This window comes from Chiloscyllium punctatum, chromosome 26 (genome assembly GCF_047496795.1).
Source record: "Chiloscyllium punctatum isolate Juve2018m chromosome 26, sChiPun1.3, whole genome shotgun sequence".
Classification (NCBI taxonomy): Eukaryota; Metazoa; Chordata; class Chondrichthyes; order Orectolobiformes; family Hemiscylliidae; genus Chiloscyllium; species Chiloscyllium punctatum.
The window spans coordinates 7,749,073-7,761,907 of NC_092764.1; positions in this window are offsets into that span (position 1 = coordinate 7,749,073).

Genomic DNA, 12,835 nt, shown 5'->3' on the forward strand with positions numbered 1-12,835 from the left:
TGCAAGTTATTGGATGAAAGTTTTTATTTATGAAATAACGCCACAGAGGCCAGTATCCCATCACCAAGTCACCCTTTCTTTACACATATGCAGTACAGTATGTACACTGGTCTGGCTTCCTCAGAGCCAGCTCTTAGAGTGAACAGAACCTTTGACACTCCTGTTTACATCTGTCAGCCAGGGCTCCCTGATTGGACCACGTTAACAGCCCCAAAGCAGGGACTCATTTTTTATGAGGTCCACCTGGCTGACCTCATTACTCATTTGTTCACAGACTGTAGCTCGGCCAACATTTATTGCCCTGAGGCCATTTAAGAGTTAACCTTAATGCTTTAGGTCTGGAGTCACATGTAGATTAGACCAGGTGAAGACAGCAGATTTCTCTCCCCAGAGAATATTAATAAACCAAATGTGTTTCTATGGAATGGTCGTTTGATTCCTGATTTGTATTGAATTCAAGTCTGCCATGGTGGGACTAACCCCACTGTCTCCAGGTTATCAGCCTGGGAATCTGGATTAGTCCTCCAGTGTCATTACCACTACACCACCTCTTCTAAAATGTAACCTCTCTCACTACCATGAGGTTTACATTCCTTCAATTCTGGCCTCTTGCTCATTCATGACTTCTTCTTTTCAACCATTGACAACTGAACCTTCTAGTCTAGAGAGGCATAGACCATAGTTTCCATATCACATGAGGGCTGCTATGAAATAAAATGTCACACTGAACTGTCCAGCAAGATGGTAAATTAGATGAGTGTTTTAAAATTCAGTTACAGGATGGGGACATCTCTGGCAAGGCCAGTATTCATCGCCTACCCCTAACTGCCCAGAGAGCAAGTGTCAACCATATTGCTGTGTGTCTGGAGTCACGTGTAGGACAGACCAGGTAAGGAGGCTGTTTCCTCCCATAAAGGGAGGTTTTTGGGAAAGAAGGGACTTGTTTTCCCCCTCAGCTATATAAGTGAGTGTTTTCTATACCCGAGACCCTACCTTTGTAGGGCCTCCCACTCATCCATCTCCTCTAACCTGATGTCGACAGCTGACAAGAGGGGAGGCCACACTGGGTCTGATACTTGGTAATGGACCAGGCCAGGGGTTTGATTTAGTTGTAGGTGAGCACCATGGGGAGAGTGACCATAATTCAGTTACATTTAGTTCAGCAATAAAAAGGAATAGGTATATGCCACAAGGCAAGAGTTGTAGATGGGAGAAGGGCAATTATAATGTGATTAGGTAAGACTTAGGAGGCATAGAATGGGGTAGCAAAATGCAGGGGATGGGGATAATCAAAATGTGGACCTGGTTAAGGAACGGATATTGCGTGTCTTTGATTGGTATGTCCCTATCAGGCAGGGGGTAGTGATAAGGTAAGGGAACCGTGCTTTACTAAAGAAATTGTATCTCTTGTTAAGTGGAAGAGGGAGGCATATGTGATGTTGAGGCGAGATGGTTCAGATGAGGCGATGGAGAATTACAGATCAGCTAGAAAGGATTTAAAGAGAGAGTTAAGAGGAGCAAAGAGAGGATATGAGCAGTCTTTAGCAAATAGAATAAAGGAGAACCCTAAAGCTTTCTATAGGTATGTGAGGATTAAAAGGATGATTAGGGTAGGAATAGGGCCAGTCAAAGACAGAAGTGGGAAGTTGCGTGTGAACTCTGTGGATATCGGAGAGGTACTAAACGAATATTTCTCATCGGTTTTCACTCAGGAAAAGAGAAATATTGTAGAGGAGAAGACTGAGAGATGGTCTATTAGACTTGAAAGGATTGAGGTTAGTAAGGAGGGGGTGTTATCAATTCAAGAAGATATGAAAGTAGATAAGTCCTCTAGGCCTGATGGGAAGCTAGAGAGGAGATAGCAGAGCCTTTGGCCTTGATATTTGAGTCATCATCGTCTACAGGTTTAGTACCAGAGGACTGGAGGATTGCAAATGTTGTGCCCTTGTTCAAGAAGGGCAGTAGAGATGATCCAGGTAATTATAGACCAGTGAGCCTCACTCACCTGTTGTAGGAAATGTTTTGGAAAGGATTTTAAGAGATAGGATTTATAATCATCTAGCAAGCAACAAGTTGATTGAAAATAGTCAACATGTATTCATCAAGGGCAGGTCGTGTCTCACAAACCTCATTGAGTTTTTTGAGAAGGTGACCAAGCATGTGGACAAGGATAGGGCAATTAACGTGGTGTACATGGACTTTGGTAAAGCATTTGATAAGGTTCCACATGGTAGGCTGCTATAGAAAATGCAGAGGCATGGAATTGAAGGTGATTTGGCAGTCTGGATTAGAAACTGGCTTTCTGAAAGAAGGCACCGAGTGGTGGTTGATGGAAAATATTCAGCCTAGAGCCCGGTTATTAGTGGTGTGCCACAAGGATCTGTTTTGTCATTTTTATAAACGACTTAGACACAGATATAGATGGATGGGTTAGTAAGTTTGCAGATTACACTAAAGTCGGTGGAGTAGTGGACAGTGTGGAAGAACGTTACAGGCTCCAGGGAGACTTGGATAAGCTGCAGAATTGTGTATATTGTGTATAGTTCTGGTCCCCACATTTCAGGAAGGATGTGGAAGCATTGGAAAAGGCGCAGAGGAGATTTACCAGGATGTTGCATGGTCTGGAGAGAAGGTCTTATGAGGAAAAGCTGAGAGATTTGGGTCTGTTCTCATTGGAAAGAAGAAGACTAAGAGGGGATTTAATAGAGACATACAAGATGATCAGAGGATTAGATAGGATAGACCGTGAGAGTCTTTTTCCCAGGATGATGACATCTGCTTGCATGAGGGGGCATAGCTGCAAATTGAAACGTGATAAATTTAAGACAGATGTCAGTGGCAGGTTCTTTACTCAGAGAGTGGTAAGGGCATGGGATGCCCTACCTGCCAATGTAGTTAACTCAACCACGTTAAGGGCATTTAAATAGTCATTAGATAAGCATATGGATGATGATGGGATAGTGAAGGGTGATAGGCTTAGATTAGTTCACAGGTTGGTATAACATTGAGGGCTGAAGGGCCTGATCTGTGTTGTATTGTTCTGTGTTCGAAGTTCTATGGTCTGTGTGAAGGACAATAGTGAACCAGTTTTTTTATATAACAATGGATTCATGGTCACCATTAGACCATTAATTACAGATTCTTTACTGAATTCAAGTTCCACAATTTGTTGTGGTGGGATTTGAACCTGGATCCCATGAACATTACCATGAATTTCTGAATTGATAGCCCAGCAAAAATACCCCGAGGCAGTTGCCTCCCCTGAAATAAAAACAAAGATCTTAAGAGTTGCTTAGAAGTGGAGAGAGATGTTTAAGGAAGGAAATCCAGAGCTGAGGGCACAGCCTCCAATTTTCTCTTGGAATTCAATCATGAACATACAATCAAGAGGAGGCCGCTCGGCCCTTTAATCCAGCTCTCACATTCAATAAGATCGTAGCTGATTGGATTTTAATCTCAACTCTACTCTCCTGCACATTCCCGACAACCTTTCATGGTGCAAAACTAGAAATTGCTGAAAAAGCTCAACAGACCTGGCAGCATCCGCAGAGGGAAATCAGAGTTTCCCTTCCTCAGCTCTGAAACATTTACTCTGATTTCTCTCCACAGCTACTGCCAGACCTGCTGAGTTTTTCCAGCAATTTCCATGTTTGTCTCTGATTTAGAGCATCCACATTTATAGAGTCATAGAGATGTACAGCATGGAAACAGACCCTTCGGTCCAACCCGTCCATGCCGACCAGATATCCCAACCCCATCTAGTCCCACCTGCCAGCACCAGGCCCATATCCCTCCAAACCCTTCCTATTCATATACCCACCCAAATGCCTTTTAAATGTTGCGATTGTACCAGCCTCCGCCACACCCTCTCGCAGCTCATTCCATACACGTACCACCCTCTGCGTGAAAAAGCTGCCTCTTAGGTCTCTTTTATATCTTTCCCCTCTCATCCTAAACCTATGCCCTCTAGTTCTAGACTCCCCCACCCCAGGGAAGAGACTTTGTCTATTTATCCTCATGATTTTATAAACCTCTGTAAGATCACCCCTCAGCCTCCAAAGCTCCAGTGAAAAACAGCCCCAGCCTGTTCAACCTCTCCCTATAGCTCAAATCCTCCAACCCTGGCAACATCCTTGCAAATCGTTTCTGAACCCTTTCAAGTTTCACAACATCTTTCCGATAGGAAGGAGACCAGAATTGCACATAGTATTCCAAAAGTGGCCTAACCAATGTCCTGTACATCCACAACATGACCTCCCAACTCCTGTACTCAATACTCTGACCAATAAAGGAAAGCATACCAAACGCCTTCTTCACTATCCTATCTACCTGTGACTCCACTTTCAAGGAGCTATGAACCTGCACTCCAAGGTCTCTTTGTTCAGCAACACTCCCTAGGACCTTACCATTAAGGTCCTGCTAAGATTTGCTTTCCCAAAATGCAGCACCTTGCATTTATCTAAATTAAACTCCACCTTCTTTAGGTTTTTCATCAGCTGAATTCAGGATGCAGATATAGAGTCAGTGGGCAAAACAATAAATAATCAGGCCCTATTTCAAAAGGTGAACAATACCATCATTAAATTAACAACAGCTTGCGATGACACAAAATTAGATCATGTGTTGAATATGCTGCACAGGATAATTGAAATAAGAAGGGACATGGTAGTGGGAATAGATTGCTATTGTGTGCACCTAAAATGAGTTTGCGGTAACATCCCTACAATTAAACCTGCCCATACTGTCACTGAGTAGATCAGCCAGATTGGGAATATTTTGTGGATATCCATTATGAACAGACAAAGTGTCAGCTATTCTCGGTAACAGTTGTAGTATTGTAATGATAGGTGTTGGATTAATTCACTGACCATGCCAATGTAAACCAAATGTAAATGGTCATTTGGTCAATTTCACTGACTAGAATCTCTTGCACCTCAGCTGTGGCTGAGTCAACAGCATGCTACTCTCTGACTCATTCAGAATTTGGGTTCATTTCCCAGAACTAAACACAAAATCTAGACTGAGACTTATCGATGCCTCTTTCAGACAGGCAAAGAAATGAAACTTGTTTATCGTCCCTTTCAGGCATTGCAAAAAAATCATCATCACAACATTCTGAAGGAGACCAGGGGGGTTTTTTCCCTTGTGATCTATTCAATGTTTACTCCTTAACTAACTGAATAATAAATGAGACTACCTACTTATTACTGCTGTGTGAAAATTGACTGCCACATTTCCCGCACAAGAGCAGTGACTAACACTTCAAATAAGTATCGTTCATTCGTTGTAAAGTGGTTTGAGGTCCTGCATGGAGCCACGTAAATGCAAGTTCCTTGTTTACCTTGCAAATCTCTACCCCAACCTTCCATATAAAGCCCACGGGACATTTAGTATGCTAATGAGCGTGATAAAGCGAAGACTGACGAGACAGGGTATCATATTATATGGAGTAAGTGGAAACGTATGTCTGACTGACAGAGCATTCCAGGGACAAGGAACATGTTTTTTGGGAGACGGCCAGATTTGCCTGTCTACACCAACCCCACCCCCACCCCAGTCCCTGTTGCATGGTAAGAGGAAATTCCTTTGCATTCTGGATTTAAGAAAATTACATCCCATAATAACATGTGCAAAGATGCCAGTGACTGTCAGACCTAGAAATACCCGGTTTCCAAATGCATTTGGACCACATTACTTAATTTGCCTTGCTTCCTCCTTTGAAGTGGGAAAGCTCAATGAAGCCTCTCTGCTTCCCTTTGGGTGAAAGGAGCTTGTTGGAACACTATGAAAGGCAGCCTTTGTGCTCCAACAGGAATGCTCTAGGAATCTGTTCACCACAGTCATCACTTCAAAAATGGTGTCAACTTCACCTAACAAAACAATGTTCTGTTTAGTTAACCTGTGTGATGCAGAGCAATTAAGGTTAATGTTGCTGTGTTATCAGATTAAAAATAGCAATTTCTATTTATGGTCAGTGTAGTAAAATATCACAGGATACTTCAGAGGGGCATTCTAGAATTATAAAAGCCATGTGCATATCATTGACCTTTTTTTGACAGTATTCACTCTTGAAAATGACAATGTCGTCGAGGAGATTACTGAGATACAGGCTACTAGACTAGGTGTGATTGAGGTTCACAAGGAAGTCCCCTGGGCCGGATGGGATTTATCCTTGGACCCTCTGGGAAGCCAGGGAGGAGATTGCAGACCCTTTCACATTGATCTTTAATTGAGAGGTTGTTCGCTGATGATTGCACAGAATTTCTCTACAGGAATAGTGCCAGAAGACTGGAGGATAGCAAGTGTGGTTCCCCTGCTCAAGAAGGGGAGTAGAGACAACCCTGGTAATTATAGGCCAGTGAGCCTTACTTCAGTTGTTGGTAAAGTGTTGGAAAAGGTTATAAGAGATAGGATTTATAATCATGTAGAGAGGAGTAAATTGATTAGGGATAGTCAGCACGGTTTTGTGAAGGGTAGGTCGTGCTTAACAAACCTTATTGAGTTCTTTGAGAAGGTGACCAACCAGGTAGATGAGAGTAAACCGGTTGATGTGGTGTATATGGATTTCAACAAGGCATTCAATAAGGTTTCCCACAGTAGACTATTGTACAAAATGTGGAGGAATGGGATTGTAGGAGATATAGCAGTTTGGATCAGTAATTGGCTTGCTGAAAGAATACAGAGGATGGTGGTTGATGGGAAATGTTCATCCTGGAGTCCAGTTACCAGTGGTGTACCGCAAGGGTCGGTGTTGGGTCCACTGCTGTTCTTCATTTTTACAAATGACCTTGATGAGGACGTAGAAGGGTGGGTTAATAAATTTGCAGATGACACTAAAGTTGGTGGAGTTGTGGATAGTGATGAAGGATGTTGTAGGTTACAGAGAGACATAGATAAGCTGCAGAGCTGGGCTGAGAGGTGGCAAATGGAGTTTAATGCGGACAAGTGTGAGGTGATTCACTTTGGTCGGAGTAACTGGAATACAAAGTACTGGGCTAATGGTAAGGTTCTTGGTAGTGTAGATGAGCAGAGAGATCTCGGTGTCCAGGTACACAGATCCTTGAAAGTTGCCACCCAGGTTGACGGGGTTGTTAAGAAAGCATACAGTGTTTTAGCTTTTATTAATAGAGGGATCGAGTTCTGGAACCATGAGGTTATGCTACAGCTGTACAAAACTCTGGTGCAGCTGCACATGGAGTATTGTGTACAGTTCTGGTCACCGCATTATAAGAAGGATGTGGAAGCTTTGGAAAGGGTGCAGAGGAGATTTACTAGGATGTTGCCTAGTATGGAGGAAAGGTCTTACAAGGAAAGGCCTTGAGGCTGTTTTCATTAGAGAGAAGAAGGTTGAGAGGTGACTTAATAGACACATATAAGATAATCAGAGGGTTAGATAGGATGGACAGGGAGAGTCTTTTTCCAAGTATCGTGATGGCGAGCACGAGGGGGCATAGCTTTAAATTGAGGGGTGATAGATATAGGACAGATGTCAGAGGTAGTTTCTTTACTCAGAGAGTAGTAAGGGTATGGAATGCTTTGCCTGCAACGGTAGTAGATTTGCCAACTTTAAGTACATTTAAGTCGTCATTGGACAAGCATATGGACGTACATGGAATAGTGTAGGTTAGATGGGCTTCAGATTGGTATGACAGGTCAGTGCAACATCGAGGGCCGAAGGGCCTGTACTGTGCTGTAATGTTGTATGTTCTATGTTCTAAACAGAATTAGATTATCCATATAAACACAGAAATTCACCAAAGATCCTCAGACAACATCTTCCAAACCCACAACTTCCATCTAGAAGGACAAGGGCAGCAGGTACATGGGAACACCACCCCCTGCGAGTTCCCCTCCAAGCCACTCACCATCCCGACTTGGAAATATATCGCCGTTCCTTCAGTGTTGTTTGGTCAAAATCCTGGAATTCCCTCCCTAAGGGCATTGTGGGTCTACCTATAGCACATGGACTGCAATGGTTCAAGGAGACAGCTCAAGGGCAACTAGGGACAGACAATAATGTTGACCAGCTGGTGACGCCCACATCCCACACATGAATAAATTTAAAAAATGACAAGAGCAAGTCACTGCAGGATGAGATTGATACAGTGCGTATCAAGAATGAGTCTGCAGTAACATCCCTACAATTAAACCTGCCCATACTGTCAGTGAGAAGACTGGTCAGATTGGGGATATTTTCCGATCCCGCAGTGAGTGACTCACCTCCTGACTTCCCAAAGCCTCCCCACCATCTACAAGGCACAAGCCAGAAATAGGTTGGACTATTTTCCATTTGACTCTATAAATACACCTCCGATAGCACTGAAACAACTTGTCACCATCCAGGACAAAACCGCCCACTTGATTGGCACCACATCCAGCAGTTTTGTTTATGTAGTCCTTCCACCACCGATGCTCAGTAGCAGCGGTGTGTAGCATTTGGAAAATGTACTGCAGCAACTCATCAAGGTTGCTCTGACAGCACCATCAAAATATGCAGCCTCTCTCAACAAAAAGGACAAAGACAGCAGATGCATGGGAAGATCACCACCAAAGCAACCCCGGTGAACTGAGGAAGCAAATAGAAGTGAATAGATCCAATATGCTAAGCGTTACAGAGACTTGACTGGAGATGGGGACCGAAATCTTGAAGGTACTTCGGAATGACTGGAGAGTGAGAAAAGGTGGAGGAATGGCTCTGTTAGTTAATGATGGCATTAGAATAATAGAGAGGAACAGCCTAAGGTCAGGAAACCAGGATGCATGGATAAAAATGAGCAACAATAAAGGCAAAAAGACCATTTGTGAGAATGATGTACAGTGAGTGGCTGTCCTGTAGAAAGCCAGATTGGAGAATTTATACTGGAAGATAGGGAATGGCGGGTTACTTGAACAGATATTTTATATCGGTGTTCACAGTAGAGGATACAAGTGACATCCCTGAAGTAAAAATCAGGAAATAGGAGGGAGGGAGATACACAAGAGAATTACAGTCATCAGAGAAGTTGTGCAGAGTAAACTGTTGGAGTTGGGGACTGATAAATCCCTCGGTCCTGATGGACTACTTCCCGCATCTAACCTGTATAATCCTGCCAGAATTTTATACGTTTCTATGAGACTCCCCCCTCCTCCCCCCACCCCCACCCCCCCCCACACTTATTCTTCCAAACTCCTCAGATAAGGAGACCAAAACTGTACATAAAATTCCAGGTGTGGCCTCACCAATGCCCTGACAAGGCACCTCAGTCCTGTACTTGAATCATAGAGGTATAGAATTGTATGGAGTAGGAGAAGGATAATTGATCATATCTGTATATGTCTATCACATTTGTACTGGACATGAAAGAGCTACCCAACTGGTCTCATTCTCTAGCTCTATCTCAGTAACCCTCTAAATTAATCACTTTCAGATGTACCTCCAGCTCTCTTTGAAACCTCATGTGGAATCTGCTACCCAGGCATCGCATTCCAAATCTGAACAACTCTTGGAGTAAAGAGTTTTCTCCTCATCTCACACCTAGCTGTTTTGCTGACAATCTTGCAATTGTGATGCCTAGTTAGCACTCTCACTATGAAGGCCAGAAGACAATCTACTCTGGACAATTCTATGACTCTCAGTTTCAAGTACAGGAATGAGGATGTCTTGCCAGGACATTGGGAAGTTAACACCTGAAATATTGTGCGCAGTTTTGGTTCTTCACACGCTTTCTTTCAGTGACTGAGGAATAAATATCAGACAAGGAAGGCGAAACCTCCCCTTTAAATATAGCACCAGAGGGATATTTTACATGGAGAAAGTGAGGACTGCAGATGCTGGAGATTAGAGTCAAGAGTGTGGTGCTGGAAAAGCACAACAGGTCAGGCAGCATCCGAGGAGCAGGAGAATCAATGTTTCAGGCTAAAGCCCTTCATCAGGATATTTTACATGACCCTGAGAGAACCATCTGGCCACTCTTGAAAGCCTTATCTGAAAGGTAGCAACTCAAACAGTGTAAGAAACTCTCCAGAATAACAATCAAACTTGAGTATTTCCAGGTGAAGCCCCTCGCATATGCTTATCTCCAAGGTTCAGTCCTCGATTCAGATATTGAAGTGTTGAAAATGTCACAAATAGGTGCAGCACATCATCAAGAAAGCCAGTAACATGCTGCCTTTTCTGTTGAGAGGAAGATAAGGACACAGAGGTTATGCTGCAGTTATACAAAATCCTGGTCAGACCCCACTCAGAACACTGTGAGCAGATCTGGACACCATACCTTCGGAAGGATAGTTCGGCCTTGGAGGGAGAATATCGTAAGTTTACAAGAATGATACCTGGATGTCAGGGGTTAAGTTATGAGGAGAGATTATACAAACTAACTTAGAATTCTAGAATTATGAAGGTCAATAAGTGAACTGATTGAAGTCTTCAAGATATTAGCAAGAAAAGACAGGAACATAAGAATAAACATAAATAAATTCCACTGGTTAAGGATTGTAGAACCAGGGGGCAACATTTAAAAAATACAGCCAGACCATTCATGAGAGATGTTAGGAAGCACCTCGAAACACAAAAGGTGGGAGAGGTTTGGAACACTCTTCCATGAATGACAGTGGATGCTCAATCTGTAGTTAATTTTAAATCTAAAATATATAAACTTCTGTTAAGCAAAGGCATTTAGGGATATGGGCCAAAGGTAGGTGTAGAGAGTTAGGCCAGTAATCAGCTGTGATCTTACTGAATAGTGAAACAGTTTCGAGGGGCTGAATGGCCTACTCCTGATCCTATGTTCTTATGTCACACATGTAGAGAATATAATGCTCACAGCAATTCTCTTTGATGATTTATTGTAATATTGATAAATAGACTTAGAAAACTCAATATCCTGTTCCCCTTTTAATTTAAATCAGTACCTTATAAGAAATGCTGTCCCTGTTAGCTCAGTTCACTGGATATCTGGTTTGTCAATGCCGAGTGATGCCAACAACATGGCTCCAATTCCCAAACTGGCTGAGGTTACATGAAGGACCTCTCCCCTTGCCAGAGGTATGGTGGTACTCAAGCTCAGCTCACCACCAGTCGTTACTCTAATGAGAGAGCAGCTTTGTGGTCTGATAGGACTGTGATGACTCCACCCTTTGCATGATACCCACACTGTTAGTTCTTGAACTGCTTCTTCTGAAAAGTTGCATCCTCAGTTCCAGCTGGTGTTGTTGTCTTGTTTTAATTTATCAAAGTCCCATCGTTAGCTTTCTATAATGCGCATTACATTAACTGCAGTGTGGCAGCTACTTTCACACTCTTCCCTGTTTCAACTGTGATTGCTATCTGCCACAAACACTGCTGCTCTTACACTGAAACCATGAATTACACCCATGACAAAGACTGTTGTAATATCCTTCCCCAAATCTGTGTTGTTTCCAGATTTTTATAATTTCATGAACAGGCGAAGGGGCTCTCAGTTGGGGAGATTCCTGATTATTTCAGGTCAGTTTCACTTTAGTCAATAGGTTCCTTGGGATTATCATGGCCATGTAATGTCAGGACACGTTCAGACACCATGACTCCAAATCTGTGAGTATTATTTACAATTCTACACATTGTAGTCCCATGCTCATTGTCTGGTCTGATGGTTTTATTCTAGCTGTCTCGTGCTTCATATATTGAAAGCGTCACTCAGTGTGGGTGTATGTCAAACTTTCAATGTCCTGTGAAATGCTGGGGCAGAGGTTGTCTGATTTTGGAAAATTGCGTCTTCACAAACAGTCTTTTCCTTGTGTTGAGTTGAGTGGCTGCAGCCGAGGGGTTGTGTTCAAATCAGGACCAAGACCCCATCAACTGAACTGAATGATCGTAGAATCCCTACAGCGTGGAAGCATGCCATTCAACCCATCAACTTCACACCACCCCTCTGAAGAGCATCCTACCCAAACCCACTCCCTGTCATTTCCATGGCTAATCTACCCAGCCTGCACATCATGAGTAATTTAGCAAGGCCAACTTTCCCCGCCCCAACCTGCGCATCTTTGGACAGTGGGAAGAAACCAGATCACCCGGAGCGAACACAGACAGACACAGGGAGAACGTGCAAACTTCACACAGACAGTCATCCAGGGTTGGAATTGAACCCAGGTCTCTAATGTTCTGAGGCAGCAACACTAACCACTGAGCCACCATACCACCCTGAAAGGAGGGGTGGATATAGCGAGGGAGGTACAGAGCTCAGGGTCCAGGCAGCTGACAACACAGTCATGAATGAATTAGCCACACTTGAGGGATGCAGGTATCTCCAAGGATTGTTAGGCCAGAGGAAATTAGAGAGGTGGTGAAGTGGTCACTCATTGAGGAACTTGAAAGCAAGGATGGGAATTTAGAATCTGGGGCCTTGCTGGATCCACAGCCAATGTGGATGAGTGAACCCAACCTGAATAAAAATTCAATGATGACTTTCAAAAGGGAGCTAACGTTTTGTTAATTTTTGTATGTAAAATGGTCATTGGTAAGGCTGGCATTTGCTGTCCATCTCTTAGTGAGCTTGAATGAATTGAGTCTCAAGTTCATATCAGAGTCATGATGTGGACAAAGTCAGAAGTCATAGGATGTCAGGTTGTTGTCCAAGAGGTTTATTTGGAATTACAAGCTTTTGCAGCACTACTCCTTTTTAGAGTCAACCTAAGCACTTGGAGCCAAATATAGGCCACACCCCAATTTCCTTCTTTGAAGGGAATGTGTAAACAAGATTTTATTTTAAAAACAATAATTGATATATGATCACCACTGACCGAGCATCTAACTCCAGATTTTGTTGAATTTAAGCTTCACTAGTTGATAGCGGCAGGGGTGGGGGGGGTGGGGAGG